Below are 25974 nucleotides of genomic sequence, written 5' to 3'. Positions count from 1 at the left end.
CAGTAAATTCATCCAAAAACAATATACAAATGTGTCAAACACATAAACAATATATAACTAGCTCAAAAAATAACATACATATCTCTCAAGCAGTGATAGGGAAAATGAATGCAAAATGGTAAGCAGTGCTGAAGCCAGGAGCCCACTAGGGTCCTAGTCCCAAAACAAGCAATGGCAGCTGAGAGTCTGGCTTCCCTGGGGAACAGGGACGAAAAGTGTTCCATATAAGTAAGATAGAGGATTTATCAGAGCTAGGGGTGGGGTAGGGCTCCCTTATAAAGAAAATAACTTGGGGCACCTGGCTGGCTCAGTCAGTGGAGCATGTGACTCTTAACCTCAGGGTTGTGAGCTCAAGCCCCACATTGGTTGTAGAGATTACTTAAAAATAAGAAATTTAGGGATGCCTGGGTGGCAGAGTTGGTTGAGCATCCAACTCTTGGTTTCAGCTCAGGTCATGATCTCAGGGTCGTGAGATGGAGCCCTGTGTCAGGCTCTGTGCTCAGGTCAGAGTCAGCTTGAGACGAGTCTCTCTCTCCTGCTCCCTCTGCCTCTTCCCCACAAGGTGCATTCACTGTCTCTCTCTCATTCTCTCAAATAAATAAATCTTTAAAAATAAACAAATAAATAAAACCTTTAAAAAAGAAAACAACTTGCCAACTCTGCCTGGGGCTATGGCTTATAGTAACTCCCACGAAGGTTGCAGGACTCAGACACAGCTTCAAAATCAAGAAAGTAACCAGGACACCTGTTAGCCCTGTAACTGGTTCTGCAATATCCACACTATCACCAGTATCTCTGAGGGGCAGGAACTCTAAGCCTGGTTCTAGAATTGGGGTCCAGAGGCAAGCATAAAAGTTCTAATACAAGGAGGGAGGTGAACATAGAGGGACAGTGAAAGCTGCCTTTGTCTCAATAATATTTGATATATCTGAAAAGGCGTTAATATTTAAAATATATAAAGAACGTATACAACTCAACACCAAAAAGACCTCAAATGATCTGACTAAAACAGGCAGAGGGGGAGCCTGGGTGGCTCAGATGGTTAAGCGTCTGCCTTCGGCTCAGGTCATGATCCTGGAGTCCTGGGATCGAGTCCCACATCGGGCTCCCTGCTCCTTGGGAGCCTGCTTCTCCCTCTGCCTTTCTCTCTCTCTGCCTCTCTCTCTCTCTGTCTCTCATGAATAAATAAATAAAAATCTTTAAAAAAAATAAATAAAACAGGCAGAGGACCTAAATAGGCATTTTTCCAAAGAAGACATACAAATGACCAACAGACACACGAAAAGATGCTCAACATTACTAATCACCAGAGAAATGCAAACCAAAACCACAATGAGATATCACCTCACACCAGTCAGAATGGCTAGTATCAAAAAGAAAAGAAATAACAAGTGTTGGTGAGGATGTGGAGGAAAGGGAACCCTCATGCACTGTTGGTAGGAATGTAAATTGGTGCAACCACTGTGGAAAATAGTATGCAGGTTCCTCAAAATTTTAAAAACAGAAATACTATATGATCCAGCAATTCTACTACTGGGTATTTAACCCCCACCCCCCCCAAAAAAATCCTCAATATTATTCAAAAAGCTATATGCACCCGTGTTCAATGCAGCATTATTTACAATAGCCAAGACATGGAAACAACCTCAGTGTCCATCAATCGATGAATGGATTAAGAAGATGTGGTGTACACACACATACATACACATACACACACACACGAATATTACTTAGCCATAAAAAAGAATGAGGTTTTGCCATCTGCAACAACATGGACAGACCCAGAGGGTATTATGCCAGTGAAATAAATCAGATGTTAAAAGACAATTGCCACATGATTTCACTTACATGTGGAATCTAAAAAACAAAACAAAACAGAAACAGGCCTATAAATACAGAGAACAAACTAGTGGTTGCCAGAAAGTGGGGGGAGGGGGGAAGGGGGATAGGCAAAATAGGTGAAGGGGATTAAAAGGTACAAACTTCCAGTTATAAAATAAATAAGTCACAGAGATGAAAAGCACAGCATAGGGAATATAGTTAATAACTTGTATGGTCACAGATGGTGACCACACTTATTGTGATGAGCATTGCATAATGTATAGAATTGTTGAACCACTACATTGTACACCTGAAACTAATATAACATTGTATGTCAACTATACTTCAATAAAAACTTAAAAATAGAAAATTGCACTTTCCATAATTATATACACACACACACACATATATATGTATATATATGTATATAGAAGACAATTAAATCTGCTATTGTATCTGAATGACATTCCATTCTCCATTTCCTAAATGTCTAACTATTAAGCTTTTCTGGTGCTTCCTCACATCCCTGGGTATAAGATAAATCCTCATTCCTTAAGGTAACCAGAAAAAACCTACCACTCTTAAACCTTTCCTACCTTGCCAACAAACCAATAATCATGATAATCTGAAAAGGTTGGGGTTTTTCTTAAGTTTTTATTTATTTAGTAATCTCTACACCCATCACAGGGCTTGAACTCACAAGCCCGAGATCAAGAGTTGCACACTCCTCTGAGTCAGCCAGGCGCCCCAGCAAAAGGTTGTTTTTTAAATTCAGTAAAGTTACAAAAACCTATTTCTAACTGGTAACCTTTGACAACTCCAAAACTAAGCATCCAGTTTCCCATAGCTAAAGAAAAGTGTCTTTATAATTAAACTTGTTCATTATGTCTAAGCAAACTTTAAGTCATGCAGGATCTCTCAAATTTAGCCCTCCTATTTATCAACCAGACACAGTCCTATTATCAACCAGACACAGAACTTTCCTACCACTAGGAAGGGAGTGGTTTCCAGCTTTAGGATGACACAATTAAAGGGTTCCAAATAGGAATTAAAAATAGTCTCTAGAAGGAATAACTTAAAATAAAAAGTGTCTTTTAGTAAGACAAGCATCAAATTAGTAATCCATCACTTAAATTCTAGACCTCTCTCTGCCAGTGACTAGCTGTGTGACTTTAGCTAATCTAATCTAGACTTCAGGTTCTTTTTTTTTTTTTTTTTTAAGATTTTATTTATTTGTCAGAGAGAAAGAGCACAAGCAGGGGGAGTGTCAGGCAGAAGGAGAAGCGAGCTTCCTGCCAAGAAAGGAGCCCAATGCGGGACTCAATCCCAGTACCCTGGGATCATAACCTGGGCCGAAGGCAGAAGCCTAACCGACTGAAACACCCAGGTGTCCCTCTTTTTCTCTACTAATTCTTACACTGTAACATTCTTTTAAACATACGATAGGAATGTTTGCTACACATAGACAAATTCAGCATTTACATGTTTCTAGAGCTTCAAAGAACTTTATAAATGCTAATGATGCTTCTCTACCACTCTCTCCTCCCCAAAAAGTCACATAGGTAGAATCTAAAAACAAACATTATCTTGAGACAGTTTTCCAAAATACTTTTTAATATGGTAACATACTATATCCTAGAACTTTAACTGAGGTATAATTTATAAACACTGAAATTTACTCTTTCTTTAAAGATTTATCTGGGAGAGAGCTCACTCATGTGCACGCACATGGGGGAGAGGAGCAGAGGGAGAGGGAGGGAGAAACTCAAGCAGACACTGCTGCTAAGCACAGAACCCCACTCGGGTCTCAATCTCATGACCCTGAGATCACTACCTGAGCTGAAAGTAAGAGTCAGATGCTCAACCAATTGCACCACCCAGGCATCCCTGAAATTCACTTTTAAGTGTACACTTCTGAGTTTGAAAAATAGTCATGTAACAACCACCACAATCAAGATATAGAACAAATACAGGCAATATAGAATACCCCCCAAAAATTTCCCTCATGTTCCCCCCACCCCAGCAACCACTAGTCAATTTTCTGTCCTTTTAGTTTCATTTATTCCAAAATAGCATAAAAATGGAATCACACACTATGTGGTCTTCTGAGTCTGGCTTCTTTCACTTAGCATAATGCATTCACTATCCACCTATGCTGCTGCATGCACTGGCGAATAGTATTCCACTGTATGGAGGTTCACAGTTGCCATACATCTGAATTTGTCTCCACTTTGGGGCATTAGCATAGACGAAAAGTTTTCATTTCACTTGAGTAAATACCTATTAGATCTATTAGATCATTACAGTAAGTATATGTATAACTGTATATGAGAACCTGCCAAACTGTTTTCCAAAAGACTGCACCAATAATAAATAACAGTTTTTAGGGGCACCTGGGTGGCTCAGATGGTTAAGCGTCTGCCTTCGGCTCAGGTCATGATCCCAGGGTCCTGGGATCGAGTCCTGCATCAGGCTCCCTGCTAGGTGGGAGCCTGCTTCTCCCTCTGCCTCTGCCTCTCTCTCTCTCTCTCTCTCTCTCTCTCACTCTCATGAATAAATAAATAAAACATTTAAAAAAATAATAAATAACAGTTTTTAATGGTTTTAAGGAAAAATAAGTTTAGATCTTATGTCACAAATTTCATAGAAATATCCTAAACAGAACCAGATATTTTTCAGAGGAAATTATTTTCCTGTGTCCTATATATAGAAAGCAGTTAACAAAAGAAGTTAATTTGATAAATATTCACATTTATCAAAGATTTTTTAATAGACTTTAAAATGCCTTGTTTGAAATCACACTCATAAGCTCTATAGGTCAGAGAGTGTGTGTGTTTAAGTCCATTTGGCTAAAATGTGGATTTAAACTGTCTATTTAAGGGCACCTGGGTGGCTCAGTCGGTTTAGCGACTCTCAGTTCAGTTTCAGCTCAGGCCATGATCTCAGGGTCGGGAGACTGAGTCCCCAGATAGGACTTCCTGCTTGGCGGCAATCTCCTCTCCCTCTTCCCCTGCCCCTCTTCCCAGTGCACGGACGTGCGCTCTCTAATAAGACTTAAAAAAAAAAATAGACCCAATTTAAAAATAAAAAATAAATTGTCTATTTAAAATGGGAGATTATATGGGGTGCCTGAGTGGCTCAGTTGGTTAAGCATCTGCCTTTGGCTCAGGTCATGATCTCAAGGTCCTGGGATCGAGCCCCATGTCGGGCTCCCTGCTCAGTGGGGAGTCTGCTTCTCCCTCTCCCTCTGCTGCTCCCCCTGCTCGTGCTCTCTCACTCTCACTTATGCTCTTTCTCTTTCAAATAAATAAAATCTTTGGGGTAAAAAAAAAAGAATGGGAGATGCCAAGTGGCTAAGTCTATACAAATTCTGGTTATTTGGGACATAAATGATAAAGACGACATATAATAAAAGATTTGATCTTTCCAACTCACTGTTCAACTGGACCTCAGAAATAATTCTTAGTTCTTAATGAGACCACCAACTTTATGAAACCCTCCATTCCTATTATTCCTATCATTCCCCTGGTTTCACTTGTCTTTTTTATCCAGTACAGATTTCACAGTTCATCAATATAATCACTCCTTGCACTCAATTCAATGTTTCCCCTGTCTCTCTCCTTCACACTCTCCTAGCAAAACTCCAGTTAACTTCTCCATGACCATGACAGAGCAGCGGAATACTGAAGAAAATCACATATCCAGTCAGAATGATTATTGTCATAAATTCACAACAACCTCAACCACAGCAATATTACTCTAAAAGCTCCCTGTAAAGGCTGTTTTATAACTTTTCCTCAATCCTTAAACATTTCACCCACCTCTCCATCTACAATACCTTCATTAAGAAAATAGAAGCCATCAGATGAAAGCTCCCTATTTTTTCCACAACCAAATCTGTAACATCGCCCCGAAACTGAACCAGTCATCTTCTTCTCCCCTACTTTAAAATGAATAAGCATCCCTGATTTTTTTTTTTTTTTTTTTTGAGAGAGAGCACAAGAGCAAGCAAGCGAGCGAGAGCAGGGTGAGGGGTAGAGAGAAGCAGAATCCCAAGCGGACTCCATCCACACAGAGCTCAGAGCCCGACATGGGGGTCGATCCCAAGACGCGGAGATCATGACCTGAGCCAAAACCAAGAGGCGGATGCTTAACCAACTGAACCACCCAGGAGCCCCTCCGATTACTATTAAATGGCCACTGAAGCTCTTTGTATTATCTCTTTCACTCAGAGGTTTCCTTCCTTCCATAATTCACTCTCTCCTGTATCACCAATCTTTCCTCCTCTACAAGATCATTCTCATTATCATGTAAACATGTACCATTACCTCCCATATTTACATGTTTTGTAGAGTATCCCATCATTCCCTACAGAGCATGCTCCACCTCCTCCCCCATTTCTGTTACCCTTTAGAGCCGCATTCCTCAAAAAAGTATCAGCTCTCACAGTCTCTAATTCCCAACTTTCCATTCACTATTCAACCTGCTCCAAACTGGTCTACCTCCACAAGAAGTTCATTTGAAACTGCCCCTTAAACGGATGGCACACTTAAAGGAATAAATGAAGAGAGCTTAACGAAGAGACTATTTACAAAAGTATGGTCAGATTAAGGTAACATAGAGAGCAATCAAGAAAAAAAAAAAAGAAGCTCTAACCTTCTCTAAACTCCTAGAAGGTACAAGGGGTACAAGCTCTCACCTCTCTGAAGCCTCAAGTTATCGGAACCAGAAAAAGCTATGGCGGTGGAAAAGGTACCCTGCAGCTACAGGTAGAGGTATGCAGTTTTTGCCTAAACCACAGCCACGTAGAGAAGAGGAAAGGGAATAAATACCCTAATCTCTTTTTCCTTCCACTGTCCAATCTCCTGTCAATTGTATCTCCAGTGGCTGAAAACAACATGAAGCCAGAAAGCAAAGAAGCCTGGGTGATATAAACTATAGAGGTCAGCCTTCCGCAGCACAAAGCAGGGAAGAAAAGGGCAAAAATAGATCTGGAGAGACATACAGAGATGACTATCACAAGATCATCAATAATTTCCATTTTGATAAATCAAACTGGCACTGTTCCTCTCTCCTCTCTTGGGCTTCTATGACATGACAAATCCTGGTTTCTCTCCATATAAACTCCCTTCTCCTCCCTCACCAGAAGGAATATTTGGAGTTCCTCTGAGCTCAGTACCAGACAGCTGATCTTACCCTTTCCTCATGGCTCTCAATACCATCTATATAATGACAATTCCCAGCATCGCCTCTTCTTAAGCTCCAGCCTCCCATATCCCAACACTATCATTTAGATGTCACTTAGAAATTCACAGATCCAAAAGAGTGATTCTCATCCTCTTTAAAAAAATATGTTCTTTTCCCAGTCCTCCTGTATCTCAACAAATACCAAGCCAGAAATTTGGGAATAAGCTTTGATTCCTTTGATTTCTTTTTCTCCTTCACATCTAATCCATCAGTGAATCTTGAAAATTCTATCATAAAATGTATCTGAATTCATCCACTTCTGTCTCTACTTCCAACACCCTTCTAAACTGCTCTTCCTGCTTTCTCTTTTGCTTCTCCCTACAATCTAACTATCAGATAAGAGCCATGATGATCTTTTAAAAATGTGTATCATGGGGCGCCTGGGTGGCCCAGTCAGTTGAGCGTCTCACTCTTGCTTTCACCTCAGATCATTGTCCTAGGGTCATGAGATTGAGACCCGAGTCAGGCTCCCCACTCAGTGGGGAGTCTGCTTCTCCCTCTGCCTGCCGCTCCCCCTGCTTGTGCTCTCTCTCTCCTTCTCTGACAAATAAATAAATAAAATCTTACAAAAAACAAAAAGTAAAGGATGTACAGGAAGAAGAGGTTAAAAAAGATCAAAGTGGCTACAGCATAGAGAAACTGTAGAGTTCCACTGAAATCATGTTTGATGATGCTAGGAAACAGAAAACAAAATTTCCAGTGAGTGTGCTATAGAACTCAACCTTACCCACTACAAAATGAAAATATGAAGTATTTTCAAGTAAACAAAAACTAATGTCCTTTCCAGGTCTGAAGTTCAAATGATGGAGCTCATATACACAACTAGTTTTAAAGTAAAAGTGCTCATTAAAAGCATGTTTCATCAATTTCATGTGGAATTTATCATGACTTTTAAGGTGGTTTTAAACTGTCTAAACAACAATTTTTCAAAAATCCTACTTCCTCTTTCCAAAATTTTATCCAAAAGGAGAACGGAAAGAGGTGGCAGGCAGGGAGGCCAGGGGTAGGACCATAATTTAATATTACACCCAGCCCAAATTTGAAAGTAATTTATTTAAACACTTCCAAAAGAAAAACGCAAGTTTTTTTTTTGCAATATTCTCAAGTCATAATTTTACTGATATTAACTTGTAACATTATTATTCATCAGCCTTTAGAGGGTAACTAGCTGTTGTTCACTATATTCATTCAATAAGAATATACTGATTACCAAATACAAAGAAAGTCTAAGCAGAATACACAAAAATCACAGAATTTTAAAGGTTAACAGAGATTTAGAAGAATAACCAAGATAATTTTAAAGAATAACAAAGTGGGGGGCGCCTGGGTGGCTCAGTCGTTAAGCGTCTGCCTTCGGCTCAGGTCATGATCCCAGAGTCCTGGGATCGAGCCCCGCATCGGGCTCCCTGCTCGGCGGGGAGCCTGCTTCTCCCTCTCCCACTCCCCCTGCTTGTGTTCCCCCTCTCGCTGTGTCTCTCTCCGTCAAATAAATAAATGAAATCTTAAAAAAAAGAATAACAAAGTGGGGGTATGAGGCCTCACCATACCAGATATCTGAATTTATTACAAAGCTATAGTAAATAAAGACAGGGTAATACTGGCTCTGAGACAGGCAAACAGAGCATAAAAACAGGTCCACATGTAAATAGAAATATAACATATGACTTAAGATCCTTACTGAAAATCAGTGACAGATACTGCTCTATAAACAGCACTGGCACACTTATTTTCGATATTAAAAAAAACTGAATTACATTCATTATATTATTCACTATAATTTCAGAATAATTTGAATATTTCAGTATTAAAAACCTTTAAAGAACATCAAGTCCAATACCATCACCTCATAAAAGAAAAATAAAGACCCAGAGAAGTTAAAACATTTAGCCAAATCACAGTGTGGCCACACAGGAATTAAATTCATATCTTATGATTTCTTTATTCAAAAATTTACAGCGGCACCTGGGTGGCTCAGTTGGTTAAGCATCTGCCATGGGGCTCAGGATTGAGCCCCATGTTGGGCTCCCTCCTCACGGGGAGGCTCCTTCTCCCTTTCCTCCCTTGTTATCTCTCTCTCTCTCTCTCTAATACATTTTTTTAAAAATCTTTAAAAAAAAAAAAGAATTTACATTCTTGGGATACCTGGCTGACTCGGTCAGAAGAGCATGTGACTCTTGATCCCAGGGTCATGAATTCGAGCCCATGTTGGGTGCAGAGATTACTTAAACTTTTTAAAATTTTTTCTAAAAATTTATTCTCTCATTCAATACACACAAAATGCCTCCCATCTACCCCAATTTCTTTAAGTCACCCATGATATCAACAATGCCAAATCAGAAGTGGAAGACAAAAAAGGTGTGGCAAAATAAAAAGCCAATACATACTTTCATTTCCTTCCGTCCTCAAACCTTCTTTCAAGGAAATTGACCAGAAAAAATCTATGGGCATCTGGCTGGATCAGTCAGCAGAACCTGCAACTCTTTATCTCGGGGTTGTGAGTTCAAGTCCCACATTGGGTGTAGAAATTACTTAAAAATAAAATCTTAAAAAAAAAAAATCCAGCCCTACCTTCAAAGATTAATCTTATCTAAATCCAAACTAAAGACAAAGAAGAGTTACATGGTTTCAGTATGCAGGAGATTCAGGAGGAAAAGAATTTTAAGAACTGTGATTCTTGTGTCAGTGCATCAAAAATATCTATGAATATCATATATTTAGGGAGTGCTGTTATTAGGCCCAACATTTTACAGGCACAAGCTCCAGCAACCTCGTATCTCACTCAGTTTGTTTCCAGAGGATGTTAAACATTTACATTTAGAGATTTTCACAAAGACCAGTTAAACAAACACGGCTGAAGACTGTCTGAAAGTAGCTGCTCCAATTCCAAGGTTCAATTAAGGTACAGACAGAAATGACATCTCTAGGAAAGCACTCAATCTCAGGTTACTAGGGTTGTTCACCATCTGTTAATTCAGATAAAACTTTCCTTCCATAAATCACCCCCCCTGGGATACATGACAGGAGTATTGATGGTGAAGTGAGGGAGACTGGTAGGGAACCTATCTGCAAACTTGAAATCCCAATTTAAACTATGACCACCACTACCACAGAAGGATATGCTCTATAAAGAACATACGACTGACTGTCGTATTTAATCACATAAGCACTAAGGGTAAGAATATGACCTCTGGAGCCAGACTACTTATGTTTGAGTCCACCATTTGCTCTATGATTTGGGGCAAATGCTTAACCTCTGTAACTCAAATTTCTCAACAGGAAAATAAGGATAATAAGGAAGGGGCGCCTGGGTGGCTCAGTTGGTTAAGTGTCTGCCTTGGGCTCAAGTCATGATCCCGGGATGGAGCGCGTGCTTCTCCCTCTCCCTCTGCCCCTCCCCCCCAACCTGAGCTCACGCACGCACACGCTCTCTCTCTCAATAAATAAAATCTTTAGTAATAAAGATAACAATACCTACCCTCAGGAGTTATTGCGAGAATTAAATTAGTGCATGTAAAGCACTTAGAACAATGCCTGGAATACAGCATCAGCCGCTGCTAGCATTATCACTACTACCTAATCCCATTACTAGACTATCAGTTCTCTCAGGTGGCTCAAATACAGGCTGGTTTCCTAGCCAGATCATGCAATTTTAATGATCCTGAATCAATGATTCAATATACCAAATTCAAAAAACACCTCTACAAAACACAGCCTCAAGTCTTCCTTTTATTTATTTATTTTTTAAAGATTTTCATTTATTTCTTTGTCAGAGAGAGAGCACACAAGCAGGGGAAGCAGCAGGCAGAGGGAGAAGCAGGCTCCCCGCTAAAGGGAGCCCAACCTGCGCGGGGCTTGATCCCAGGACCCTGGGGTCATGACCCAAGCCCAAGGCACCCACCCAACCGACTGAGCCATCCAGGCACCCCTCAAATCTTCCTTGTAAATCATTTACTTATCAGTCAAACAAAATTCTCACAAATATTAATCAACAGCAAAAGTTTACTTATCTCCAAAAAATCTAAGAATTATCACTATGATATAGAACTTCTGAAAAATCTTATACTTGAAATAAATCTTTCTCATTTTACTTTTAATTACAAATTAAACTCTGATCTTACAAATAAGATTAATAGGTCTAGATCTATATATAGTAATAAAACACACCGAACCTTTTAACATATTTACTATTAATCTGCAAATTTGCCCTTGTAAAGATTTTAGCCAAAAAAATGAATAAATGTTCAACATCTTTAGTCAACTGAAAAATGCAAATAAAAACCATTCGAAGACATTTTAAATCCACTTGACTGGCTAAAAAAAAAATCAAAGAAATTAACAACCCAGGTGGTGGCAACGATAGGCAGGATCTCATACACTGCTGGATCTCATACACTGCTAGTGGATAACCATTTGGCAATTTCTTATAAAGTTAAACAAACATCTACCCCGTGATGTAACAATTCCACTCTTAGGTATTCAACCAAAAAAAATGAAACATGTTCACAAAAAGACTTGTACAAGAATGTTAATAGCAGCCTTACTCATAACAGGTAAAAGCTGGAAATAACACAAATGTCTATCAACAGAACAGAAAAACAAAGTGTGGTATTCATAAAATGGAATACTGTGTGACCTAGGAAGTTATCTGTTGTTTATACTAATGATTTGAATTTATTACTTAATGAGGATGTCTTTTTATTTTCTTCAAATTCTGTCTCATCCCTAGTTGAAGATAGTTTTTATTCTGAAAATAACCTTACTTTTTGTTCAGTAACTCACTTGGGTTTTTTTGCCACAAGATAAGCTTTTGAGGAATTTTTTAATTGGTGCTTTTAAGTAGCAAATGACACCTGGCTGGCTCAGTCCTCATAGCATGCAAGTCTTGATCTCGGGGACTGAGTTCAAGCCCCACGCTGAGTGTAGAGATTGCTTAAAAATAAAAAATCTTGCGGTGCCTGGGTGGCTCAGTTGCTAAGCGTCCGCCTTCAGCTCAGGTCATGATCCCAGGGTCCTGGGATCGAGCCCCATATCAGGCTCCCTGCTCGGTGGGAAGCCTGCTTCTCCCTCTCCCACTCCCCCTGCTTGTGTTGCCTCTCTCCCTGTGCCTCTGTCAAATAAATAAATAAAATCTTTAAAAAAAAAAATAAATAAAAAATCTTAAAAAAAGAGAGAGAGGCAAATAAATCTCTGGGTTTTATTAAGCAATAATACTTTTATTAAGTGAAACTCAAGTGTATGTGCACGTATATTTTTTTTCTTATGCATTCTTGGTGCATGTTCCTCCTAAGTGTTCCCTCCAGAAATTATCCATGTATATATAAAAAAGAAGACTCGGTTAAAATGGCTACTTCGATGGAAAGTGTCTTAGGGAGATAAAAGTTGGACTTGAGGTAAATTGAATACTTAAATTGTGGTCTAGGGATGGTTTAAATGGCACTGTATTTAAAAGGGCATACAAATGCTGTAACTTTCTATTTCCTTAACAAAAAAAATAAATATACAAAACAAAATGAATCTCAAAAATATGTTAGGGGTGCCTGGATCCCAGAGTCCTGGGATCCAGCCCCGCATTGGGCTCCAGCCCTGCAATGGGCTCCCTGCTCAGCGGGAAGCCTGCTTCTCCCTCTCCCACTCCCCCTGCTTGTGTTCCCTCTTTCGCTATCTCCCTGTCAAATAAATTTTTTAAAAAATCTTAAAAAAAAATTTTTAAATATGTTAAGCACAAGAAGCCAGATAAAAAGAGTATGTATCCCATTTACATGAAATTCAATAACAGACAAAATCAGAAAGCAGTTGCAGGGAGGGAGGGCAAAACAAAATTGAAGGGGACATTAATGTTCAGCAGGGAGTCTGCTTCTCTCTCTCTCTCCCCCTCCCTCTGACTCTCCCCACTGCTCCTTCTCTAAAATAAATAAAATCTTAAAAAAAAAGGGACATTAAACTTTTTGCTGATCATTTATGTAAATTAAGTCACAGCTTTGAATATTATCCATCCCTAAATTCCACATAAAAATTAGAGACCACTCAAAAAGAAGAAAAAAAAAGAACAAAGAACAGGAACATAACTTCACTTAAAGGTTAATGATAATATTTAAAATGTTCCACTAGTGATAAAATACAAATTTCAGAAACCAATTACTATTTTCTCCCTATCAGATTAGCAAATATTTTTAAATGATAACACTGCTGGCAAGGGTATATATGTCAAGCTCATACATTGCTAATGGGAATGTAAATTTGTACAACCTTTCTAGAAAGCAATCATGCAATGTTTTGCTCTCTTGAGAACCCTCAGAAATGTATACCTTGACTTGATAATTCCACTTATAGGAATCTATCAACAATATAGAAATGTGGACAAAGATCTGTGTTTAGCAATTATTCAATGAAGTTTTGTTTATAATAATCAGAAATAATCTGAATGTAAAAACTATGGAAATCCGTTGTATAAATGATATTTCCTTTAATGGAATATTCCTCAGCTGTTTTAAACTGTTTTCAAATAATTATAACGATATTAAAATGCATGTTAAAAAAAAGCAGGTTCCAGGGGTGCCTGGGTAGTTCAGTCAGTTAAGTGACCAACTCTTGGTCTCAGTTTAGGTCTTGGTCTCAGGGTCGTGGGTTCAAGCTCTGCGTTGGGCTCCATGCCCAGTGTGAAGCCTTAAAAAAAAAAAAGAAAAAGAAAAAGCAGGTTCCAAAATTATGTGTTCAATAAAAATCTGCATGAGGAAAAAATGGATAATAAATGTTAATGTCATTAAAAAACTAATGAAGGGTCAGAGCACCCAGGTGGCTCAGTGGGTTGAGCACCCAGCTCTTGATTTTGGCTCTGGTCATTATCTGGGTGGTGGGATCAAGCCCTGCCTTGAGCCCCTCATCAGGCTGCACCCTCAGAGTGGAGTCTACCTGAGATTCTCTCTCCCTCGGCCCTTCCCCCCACTCGCGTGCATGCATGAATGCACAGGCGCGCATGCACACGTACACACACACACACACTCTCAAAATAAGTAAATAAAATCTTTAAAAAATAATGAAGGGTCAATATCATAGAAACTATGATTATATTTCAGTGTCTGGGCTTTTTTGTAAAAGCACAAGTGATATCCCACACTAACTAGGTCTACTAGAGGGGTGAAAAAAGACCAAAAGAGTAAGAACATTCATTGAAGGAACACACCATTAGTATTATTTCAGATACGAACAGCCAACTTATCAAATGAAGTCAAAGTACCTCAAGGTATGTTAACAAATCTATAAGAAAAAGTTACAGAATTCAATACAATGCAAATATATACCAATCATGTTTAATTTGGACTAGAGAAAATAATTAGGTGATTTAGTTATTTTCCACAAGACTAAACTCAGCTTTTTTACAAAGCAATGAAAAAGGGAGAGGCACAGCAAGAAGTCAAGCCAGCAACCTGATTTCCCAGGAAATTAGTTCTTACTTGGCAAAGTACTGCCCTCATAGTCTAAAAAAGCAGAACTGTACAAAGAGAAATGAGACACACAAAATTCAAATACCATGTAAAAGATGTATACTTCCCTCTGCTCTTAAGATCTCCAAAAAGAAAAAAATATTGCATATTAAAACATAGGTAAAAGGAGCTCAATTTAGAGTTAAATGTTCTTTAAAAAAAAAAAAGATTTACTTGAGAAAGAGGAGGGGGAGGGGCGGAGGGAGAGGGAGAATCTCCAGCAGACTCCCCACTGAGCTCAGAGCCCCCATGCAGGGCTGGATCTCACAACCCGTGAGATCAGGACCTGAGTGGAAGTCGTTGGTCACTTAACCAACTAAGCCACCCAGAAGCCCCAAGTTAAATGTTCTTTAAACAAAGAATCAGTTTACCTTAAAATGCTAAGTAAATCACACAAACGTAAAAGAATTTTATTTTTATTATATTTTAAATGAAAAGGAAAATACCATGCCATTTCTCACCTTCAACTAAGATTACATGGAAAAGAAAACTATGATATTAATTATATTAATTCTTCATTTTGAATTTACCAAGGTTAAAGTCCTTGTAATTTTTCCTCTATAATGTTTCTAATCATCACTATAGAACATCTCCTTGAATTTCCAATTTAAATAATAAGGCCTCAGTATTTGATTTTCCCTCAAAAAAAGGCTATGCGTTTAATTCAAAAAAAGTGTCTTCTTTAGATAAAAAGGTACTAGGGTAGGTGAGTGAAAGAGGGAAGGGGCCCCAGGGTGGCTCAGTCAGTTAAGCCTCTGACTCTTGGTTTCAGTTCAAGTCCCGATCTCAGGGTACTGGGATCAAGCCCCGTGTGTGTCATCCCCGCTGAGCAGGGAGTGAGCTACAGATATTCTCTCTCTCCCTCTGTCCCTCCCCTTGCTCATGTGGATGTGCATGCTCGCGCACCTGCTTCTCTCTCCCTAAAATAAATAAATGTTTTTGTTTTTTTTTTAAAGATTTTATCTATTTGACAGAGAGAGACAGAGAAAGAGGGAACACAAGCAGGGGGAATGGGAGATGGAGAAGCAGGCTTCCCGCCGAGCAGGGAGCACGATGTGGGGCTCAATCCCAGGACCCTGGGATCATGACCTGAGCCAAAGGCAGACACTTAATGACTGAGCCACCCAGGCGCCCCTAAAATAAATAAATCTTGGAATGCCTAGATGGCTCAGTTGGTTAAGCTTCTTTCTGCCTTCAGCTCACGTCATGATCCCAGAGTCCTGAGATCAAGACCCAGATGGGGTTCCTTGCTCAGCGGGGAGCCTGCTCCTCCCTGTGCCTGCTCTGCCTGTAACATAGCTCTCCCTGCTTGTGTGTGCATGCGCTCTCTCTCACAAATAAAACATTTTTTAAAATAAAATAAATAAAAATAAATTTAATAAATAAATCTTAAGAAAAAAATAAAATAAAGAGGAAGGTAAGGAGAGAGTGGGGGGGAAGGAGGGGAAAAAAGAAGGAGTATAATAGAAACAATTTTTCCCTTAAGTAAGATGTTTAAAAATCTGACCCTTATTTCCATTAAAGGTCCAACACTGAAAGTTTCTGTAGAACTATGGACACAAGGCTGCACCGTAAGCAGAAAAATGACACCTGAACTTCATTTAACATTAAATGAAGTATGAAATAATATAAGGATGAAATTAAACAATCATATATTTATATCAGTGGATTCATTTATAACCCATTCTTGCAACTCTAAAATGCTTCCCTTGGCACCATGATCTCAACTGCCACACCAGACCAAAAGGCCAACAAACTGCTACTTGGAAGAATTAGTAACAAAGAATATTAAACTTTTGTAAGTGCCTGGCTGGCTGGCTGGCTGGCAGAGCTGGAAGAGCACATGACTCTTGATCCTGGGGTCATGAGTTAGAGTCCCATGTTGGGTGTAGAGATTACAAAAAAAAAAAAAATAAACTTTCAAAGAAAGGAAGGAAGGAAGGAAAGGAAAGGAAGGAAGGGAGAGGAAGGAATGGAAGAAAAAATATTTGCAAATCCAGTATTAATAAGAGACTTGTGTCCAGAGTGTGTGTGTGTGTGTGTGTGTGTAATATATTTAAGATTTTATTTATTTATGTGAGAGAGGGAGAGAGCACAAGCAGGGGGAGTAGAGGCAGAGGGAGAAGCAGACTCCCCGCTGAGCAGAGAGTCCTAAGCAGGGCTCAATCCCAGGACCCTGGGATCATGACCTGTGCCAAAGGCAGCTGCTTAACTGACTGAGCCACCCAGGTGCCCCCAGAATGTATATTTTTTTTACAACTCAAACTCAATAATAAAAAGCAAATAACCCCATTTTTTAAATGGGAAAGGGATCCAAAAAAACATTTCTCCAAAGAAGATAAACAAATAGCTGATAAACCCATGAAAAATTCTCATCATTAGCCATCAGGAAAATTCAAAACAATACCACAACAAGTTGCCCCTTCACATCTACTAGGACAGCTATAATAAAAAACCAAGAGTGATAATAAGTATTGGTGAGGATGTGGAGAAACTGGAATGCTCATACCCACTCTTGGTGGAAATACAAAATGGTATATATAGCTGTTTTGGAAAACTGAGTTACCATATAAACCAGCAATTCTACTATTACTAGATATATACCAAAGAAATGAAGGGGCATCTGGATGGCTTAGTCAGTTGGGCCACTGACCCCTGGATTCCACCCAGGGTTATGATCTCATGGGTCGCGGGATGGAGCCCCGGTCAGGCTCTGCACTCAGTGGGGAGTCTGCTTAGGGTTCTCACCCTCTGCCCTTCCACGTGTGCGAGCTCGCTCTCCCTCTCAAATGAATAAATCTTAAAAAAAAAAAAAAAGAAACCATGTGTCCATGCAAAAACTTGTACGGGAATGTTCATAGCAGCTTTGTTTAAATAGCCAAAAACTGGAAACAATCCAATGTCTGTCAATGAGAGATTTTTTTTAAATTGTGATATAACTATATATTGGAATACTACTCAGCAATAAAAAGGAGTAAATTCCTGATGCACAACATGGATAAACCTCAAATAAATTAGGCAGAGTGAAAGAAGCCAGACCTCCCTATCAAAAAAAGTACATACTACAATTCTTTACATAAAATTCTAGAAAATGCAAAATAATCTATAATGACAGATAAGTGGTTATCTCTGTGGGTGGGAAGGGAGAGACAGATTACAAACAGGCACAAGGAAATTTTTAGAATGGTTAAGTATGTTCCTTATCTTGATTGTGGTGGATAAATAGGTAAAAACTCATCAAACTATATACTTAAAACATCTGCAATTTCACTGTATGTCAATTATACCTGAATAAAGCTGTCCCAAAAAAGAAAAAAAAATGCATACACCATGTTGGGGGGAACAGAAGTATACTAGGGTTTCTGAAATGGCACATTTGGGTAAGGAAAGGGTAGAAAAAGCAGGCTGAGAGCTTTGAAGAATGAACCTTTTTAAAAGTCAAAATAGTAACTAATCCCTATATGATAATAGCTGAATATTCAACATCCACTGACAGAGCAAATAGTCAAAACAACCAAAGCTACTATGAATTTAGTCTAACCTTCAAAATAAAAAATGTAATTCATCTCAAAATTTATATATTATAGATAATATATGTAATATATACATATGTATATATGTATGAAAGTAGTAAGTTCTTTTTTTAGTAAGTTCGAAGTATATATATGTTGTAAGTATAATTATATTTTTAGAACTTATACTTTTGTCTACAGATAGTATTTGATGAGCAAATGAATTAACTGTACAAAACATCCACCCCCAATTCAAAGAGTTGCAGGTAGCAGATTGAGAACTGCTGATAAGGATATTCAACGCCAAGGAGATTCAATACTTAAATATTAGCTTAAAAAAAATAGAAGTCAGGTCTAATGAAAAATTTATCTAACAGGTTCCATAGCTATACTTCATAACCCAGAAGAATTTAGGTATTAAGTTATAAAATTGCTAATCTGGGTATAAATAATTAAGAATTTACTGTGACTTAAAGGCAAAAAATATAACTGAATTAAAAGAAAGATTCAAGGGCGCCTGGGTGGCTCAGATGGTTAAGCGTCTGCCTTCGGCTCAGGTCATGATCCCAGAGTCCTGGGATCGAGTCCCACATCGGGCTCCCTGCTCCTTGGGAGCCTGCTTCTCCCTCTGCCTCTCTCTCTCTGTCTCTCATGAATAAATAAAATCTTTAAAAAAAAAAAAAAGAAAGATTCAAGTTATTCAACAGATGGGACTAAAAATAAGACAACAGAGTCAAGAATTCAAGTTTGAAGTTTAAGTTTCATTAAGTTAACTTAATATTATATTTCTCCGTGTTGCTGACTTCCCTGACTTTGCCTTTATTCAGGAGCCAAGCAGTGTTCTACAGCTTTCAATCCTTCTTCCTCCCTGAATAACTGGAAAAAAATCTGATAATCATTTTCCTAATTAACTATATGTACCTTAATATAAATAAGTTACCACAATTAAGATTTTGCTATCTAATCAGAGAACTCAGGACTTTGACCCTGATTAGAAGAATATAAGGAATCAGCAAGCAAGGGAGGAGAAACAGAGATTTGGTGGTGAGAGAAGGGGAAGTCACTGAACACTAATTATTAATACATCAGCTCCTTGGTAACCCATTTAGATGATAGGGGGTCTCTTTCCACTGTTTAAACCCAGACTCCACTGGAAAGAACAAGTGGTATGGTTTGGCCTAGTTACAATTGCTATGGACCTATTACCAAGAGCTGCAGAAGCAGAGACAAGTCCAGCCTTCTAATTCCACATGGTCCTCCTGCCCAGGCCCCCATCCTCTAGGACTAGCGCTCTCAGTCTATTCACTTGCATTCTGACCTGCTTTCCCGAGTGGAAGATAACAAAGGAAGAGTTATGGCAAGCAGTGGAAACTGCACAGAACAAAAAAATATGTCCATGGGAGAATGCTGCAAATAGGATCATCCTCCTTTACATATGTCACTCTAGGAAAACTGCCAAGAGTGGCTCACTACTCTAGACATACTTCCTACAGATCCTCCAGACTCCTCAAACACATGTCAGTATTCTCCTCATTCTCCCTTAGTTTCAACACTCCTTTTGCCCCAAGATTTCCAAGTGTGTATATTTTACAATCTCAAAAATATGTAACAGTATCATAAGGACATCCTACTTATCAGAACCTGGGTCTCACATCTGAACAAACACCCTAAGGCTTTATATAATATTTCTAACTTTAATAACGAAATTTCCAATAGGTTATATTACTGAAACAAATTTTTTTGGCAAATAAAAGGATCTGTTTTAATGTCAAGATAAAAAAATAAGATAGCAAAATTCTTTTTTAATATTTAAGGAGTACAATTGTTTCCTTTCTCCTTAGCCCTATCAAGGAAACATGTATCAGAGTTCAGAAATTGGGAGAATTCAAGAGCCATTCAGTGGCAATCAAAATCTATCAAACACAATAAATGTTTTGGCAAGCCCAAAATAAAATGCTGGTTTTCAAGTACTCTATTAAATAAACAACTTTTTTTTAAGTTTACCAAGGGACCTTTTCTAATAAAAGTACTTCTCTCAGCAAACTGAAAACCAGACATAGGTTTCTGTACCATTACAGAACTAGATTTTCAGGCACCAACATTTCCATTAGGATTTACTGTATAAAGGCTAGAAGCGGAGAGAGCAGATCAGAAGCTATTTATAAAAGAGGATAAAACGCTACTGAAATAGAAAATAAACTTAATTAACTAGTGTTAATTGAATTTCTACTTTTTTAAATTACTTACTTGAATTTTCTTTGATATACGAAATTAAGTCTCACTAAACTGTACAGTCAGGAACATACAGTTTCCTTGGGATTTAAAAACCACCATTTATTCAACTACAGATTAACAAATCTCACTGTAAAGTGTTGAGCAATCAGAGCTATTCATAGATACCTGTGATTAAATTATGGGTGAATAATAAGTCAATTGAATAAAGTCCATTTATTAAAAAGCAAGTAATCAAACCAGTCAATGTTCACAAAGAATGAACTTTCATATTTTCCCACACTCAATTATTAAGATTTTACATTCTTCCATCAGTTAGTAAAAAATGAATGATCTCTATAAATGTGACCACCAACTGCACAGTGACTTACAGAACCACCATTTTGGTGGTAGGAACACTCCATTTAACGCAATGCAAGGAATTCAAAAGCTTTCATCCTTGGAACCTTTATCATAAAAATCAGTAAATTTATTCTGTGAAAAAACTGCTTATGTTTTTCAATTCAAATATGTAATGATTATATGTTTTGCAGTCTTCCAAACAAAAATAAAATTTTAATGAAATATAAAAATCTGAGAAAAATTATTTTTGAGAGACAAGAAATTATGTAAAAATCCTAATGCGGGGCACCTGGGTGGCTCAGTAGGTTAAGCATCTGCTTTCGTGATCCCAGGGTCCTGAGATCCAGCCCCGATTCAGGCTCCCTGCTCAGCCGGAGTCTGCTTCTCCCTCTCCCTTTGCCCCTGTTCATGTGCTCTCTCTCCCCCACTCTCTCACTCAAATAAATAAATAAAATTTACAAAAAATCTTAATGCAAAGCTACACCAAGAGTTTCTTCACAATTTCATAAAATATTAATGAAAGGGTTACATAAATCCCCTGGATTAAAGATTTTAAGGAGAACTGCAAGAATCTGTTTTCGATACTGCTTTCTCTGTTCTTACATCCACAAAAACTAATCTAAATCAACTCCTCCTAAATATAAACCATCTAGGTTTTTATAGAAGAAAAATCAAACCAAGAACAGCACAGAAAAAATATATATTCTTAATATAGCTTTAAAAAGGTACTGTAGATTACATTTAAATCCCTCAAACAAGTTAAATTTACCATATATGCCACATCCAGTTCATTCTCAAGGGAGAAAAACATCAAAACAAAAGCTCCTGCTAATTATTTACCTTGTACTTAAGCCTCTATCCCAGGTGCATTTTACTGTGGATTATTATCACTTTCTTCGCTCTTCAAAAACCTAAAAACCTAAAATACAGAAGTATATCTGATTCCCTTAAAAACGCTTTTATATGCTTTGTGTTAGTGTAAGGGCCCCGAGAAGCTTTAAATAACTTTTACTCTCTTTTAAAAAGGAAACACTCCTTTGCTTTTCTCCTTTGAAATGTATCTTATTTGGTTTTGCTTATTTTCTATACAAGAACTGTTCTCAAACCAGTTCATTTCAGCGTCAGTTATTTACTGCCAATATGTCTATGTATACTTAGGTTTTTTACAGATAGTGCTTTACAGTAAGGTGGTATAAAAAGAAAGGGTAAACAAGAGGGCACAAGTGAAACAAAGGTGTACCACATCTGTGAAATACCACTCGATTTCATTTCTCTGCCTCAAATTTCCTAAGTCCTCATACCAAAGATTTTCAATATCTAAAAAGAGACACAACACAATATGTGACAAGGCAAACATAAGAGAAACCGAATCAGAAGCTGAAGAGATGTAATAGAATGTATCACCACCAGAGACAAATTACCAGAAAAAGAAAAATAAAGATATAAATAATAAACCCAGTCCTAGAAACCCTCTACTGAAGGGTTACTTTTGCTGCACTGCATGGCTCAAAACAGTTTTTGAGTTTCTTTTGACTGTAAGAAATACATTTTACATTGTGACCTAGTACACACACACACACACACACACACACACACACACACACACACACACACGAGAAAAATTTCCCAAACAATACTTTCCTTACCAAGTGCAATTCTGTTCTATTTCATTTTATTTTCAATGCTGACGGTAACCCACTAAATTGATTTTATAAATTACTAATAAATCATGATCCACAGTTTGAAAAACACAGGGTTCACAGAGGTATCCCTTATATTTGGCTCATTTTTGCAATCTGCTTCTACTTGGCTCTAGCAGGATAGACAGATATTTTAAGTTTGCTACATTATTATTGTTTTCATGGAAGCAAGTGGTTTTTAAAGTGTGATCCTCTGACCAACATAAGCATCACCTGAGATAAATGCAAATTCTCAGGACCCACTCCAAACTTACTGAATTAGAAACTCTGGAGGGGGCCAGCAGTCTGTATTTTACCAAGCCCAAAAGGATTCTGGTGCAAGCTAAAGTTTGAGAACCACAGCATAAAAAAAAATCTCCGTCTTTTTCCTCTATTTAACAATCCAGTCAGTAAGTACCCAGGGCTTACTCCGTGGCAGTCACTATTCTAAAAGTTCTACAAATATTAACTCATGTGAAAAAACAACCCTATGAAACAGAGAGCATTATTATTCCTATTATACAGACAAGGAAACTTGCATAGAGCGGTTAAATTGTCCAAGCTAAGTGGTGGAACTAGAATTCAAATTTTTTTCTGATTTGGCCAGGGTATGTCCGTCCTTTCATGACTCCCCTCTTTCTGATCAAGTCCCCCAACCTACTCCCTTAGTTTCAGCTAGTCCTCCCCTTTCCCTTTCAAATTCACCATCCTGTCAATGGCCTCATTTTCTACTATCATTGGTGTCATCCTAAAACAATTTTTTTACTAAAGCATTGGAATGCAAGTCACTTACAGTATTATGAAGCCGAAGTTTCTTCTATTTCTGAAGTCCTTAAAATCTACTAATGGCCACTGTTAATTTCTCCTATCTACTGTTCTGGCCCGTTTCCACAAGACCACCACTCTTCCTGAGCAACTTTCTCGCTCCCTCCTACTACGCCCTATGAACAACGCGCTTCCTACAAGGAAATTATTTCTCCCCGCCCACCCCTGTGTCATTTTATTTGACTCCTCTCCAACTGAGACAACTTCCACTCCCCAGTAGACCCCCCACCCTAGTCTCAAATCCGAGCTACTCCTCGGGGATCCCTGGCCCCCTCGGATCCTCAGACCCAGGAGCTCCCAGTCCAGTCTTGGGTATCCCATCCCAGACCAGCAGTGGGGGCAGGGCGCTCCGGTTCCACCCCAGCTGTCCAAGGTCTCCACAGGTCCCACCCTCCTAAAACCCGCGGCTCCCACTCCCCCGGAGCCCTCCACCCTCGGACAGCCGCCTTTCTCAAGAGGGTCCCCAGCTCCGCCCCCCGCCTTTCCTCGACGCCCTCGCTCGGACCCAGGCCGCTCACTGTCACCCCGAACCCCGAGAGCCCTCAGTCTCCCTTCTCCCTCGGACCCCGGCCACTCCCAGTTTCCCGGACCCCCCGCTCTCCCCGCTCGGGCCGCTCCTGGGATTCCCGGGGTCCTCTGCTCCCTCGCACCTAAGCGGCCCCGGGTGTGTATTCCCGAGTCACCCGGTCCTCGAACCAGGTCGTTGCCAGTCAACTAGGGTCACCACCCCCCCCCGACCCCGTCCGCTTCCGTCTCCCGAGGGATCTTACCCCTCACACACCGGCCGTCGCTCAGTGCCCTAGACCCAAGCAGTGGGACGTCCCAAGGGACCTCCCTGTCAGAACCGCTCGGGTCCGGCCCCAGCCTATCTTGGCAACGCGAACTCCGCCGCCGGGAATCGGGCCATTCTCCCACCAGCCCAGTCAGCGCGAACTCGCTGCAGCCGCCGCCGCCGCCGCCCTGGCCCCGGCCAGACCCGGCCCACAGTCCAGGCCCCCTTCCTCTGGCCTCCGCCTCCGGAGCGCCCAAGCTGGAGTTTCTGCCCCGCGACGGCCCCCAAACCTCAGGCCCGCGTTACCGGCACTCACCTGCCGCTGCCCCCAACCAACTCCAGCGCCACTATCTCTACCTCGGCCGCCAGTAGCCACCAAGCGCCACCACCTCCCCCATGACAACAGGCCCACCCCATTTCATACTTTCTACCTCTCCATTGGATAGTGGGGCGGCGGCTTTCTGCTCTGACTGGCTGAGTTTAGCCGTCCGTCATAGCTTCCTCACCGCCCCTTTTCCTGGACCCAGTATTAGCCCGCGTCCGGACCCGGAGCACCCAGAACCAAGCTTTAAATTGTCATTGGTTGATGGTTGGGCAGCTCGAAGTTATGATAGGCTGCCAAAAGTGTCTGTTAAGTCAACTGGCAAGGGCTGTGATGGTCTTGGTTGGTTCAAGCTTGGGCACAGTTTGGTTGCGCAGTAGAAAGCAATGAAGGGGCAGACGCTCACAACCGAGGTTACCGGGGAAGGGTTAACTCTTTGTTGTAGAGTTCACTCTGTATTCCCATCCCCTTCGCCAGTTCCCTGCCTATAAGGAGTTTATCACTGCTAGTTTATAGAGTAGTACTTACAAAATACCAACATCAGAGATTGTGTTTAAGGAGTGTTTTCCAACTCTTTAGGAGAAAAGCACTTAAAACAGATAAAAATTTCTTCCTGAAGTCCCAAATGCACCAATTTCCTTGAAGTTCTTTCCAGAAGTCTCCACGCTAAAGGGGAAAGCACAACTACTTATTTAGCAGAAATCAGTCACTTCTGTTGCAATTATAACGTCGTAAATAAACTGAAGTGGCATGTTGAGCGTTCTCTAGCTTCCAGACTCACCCCTAGCTGGGGGCTGTCAAGTGACCAAGCAGCCATCAGCAAATTTGGACTAAACGGGCCACATTTACCCTTGCGATGCTCTGGAATTGAGAATTCGGTTCCCCCACCTTCTCCCAAATTGATTTTTATGTTCAGCAGTTCTTAAATAGCCCTACTAGATGTGTGTCAGATACTTGAAAAGCTTGTCTTTTTTTCCCAACCTCTCCTCTTCCTAGCAGTCTAAATTAGGACGATGGAATGAATTGCAGCCCTTTTCTTACATTGGCACAATGCACGAGAATAAATGATTGCAATTTTTATTCATTTGGTTACAAGTCACAGTACGCATTTTTGAGAAATCTGGTGTTGCTATAAAAACTCTTGTGCTCCTAGAAATATATCCATCATTAGATTTTGCTTTTCTTTCTCATTTCCACCCACTTTTCCTGCTCCTAAATAACAAAATGCTGGCCTGATTACTCTTTAAATTTCTAAGTCAGATTTAAATGTACCTTCCTCACAACTCTACCTACAATACACAAACCCATGGACCATGAAACATACCTAGGGATGGATTGGGACAGGTCAAAGAGGTACCCCTGCACAAGAATTACCTTATGGTTGGGAACTTCCTGTGGGACTGAGAATCTGGACTTTAGGAATTTTGTGCTTTGTCCCTTTCTTCTTCCTGCTAACTCTTCGTCCCATATCTCTTCTATTCACTCTTCTGTCCTTTGCAGAGCAAGCTACGGATAGTCCAAAACTGCACTCTTGGTTATCCAACAAAAAAAAATTGTCTATTTTCTAGCTTATATTTTTAGTCAAGTTTGAATAAAACTACCTATCACCAAACTAAGCGGAAATTATTCCTCCAGTAACTATAACAATAAGGTGTCTTTTCCTAGTTATTTTCCGGAACTTTCCTCCCCCTTCCCTCATCCTCACCTTCCAATTTAGAAATAACCTCCCCTTCATTCAATG

General features: G+C 39.6%; 1 protein-coding gene across 12 annotated transcripts in view; it reads right to left on the bottom strand.

Annotated features, from left to right (window-relative positions):
• NUMB (NUMB endocytic adaptor protein) overlaps nucleotides 1–24333 on the bottom strand; it is a 173491-nt gene extending 149158 nt beyond the window's left edge. For 8 of the 12 annotated variants that reach the window (XM_088024524.1, XM_088024529.1, XM_088024528.1 and 5 more), the window contains exon 1: nucleotides 24228–24333. The gene's annotated coding sequence lies outside the window, so the exon portion shown is untranslated. Of the gene's footprint in view, nucleotides 1–21475; nucleotides 21555–23909; nucleotides 24061–24227 lie in introns of those variants that run through there. The other 4 variants (XM_088024526.1, XM_088024530.1, XM_088024533.1 and 1 more) reach the window with 4 other exon arrangements.
• Between the last annotated feature and the right edge of the window lie 1641 nt (nucleotides 24334–25974).

This window comes from Eumetopias jubatus, unplaced genomic scaffold (genome assembly GCF_037043125.1).
Source record: "Eumetopias jubatus isolate StellerSeaLion01/CBP00866 unplaced genomic scaffold, mEumJub1_p1.0 scaffold_7, whole genome shotgun sequence".
Taxonomy (NCBI): domain Eukaryota; kingdom Metazoa; phylum Chordata; class Mammalia; order Carnivora; family Otariidae; genus Eumetopias; species Eumetopias jubatus.
This window is presented reverse-complemented; position numbering and strand designations above follow the sequence as displayed.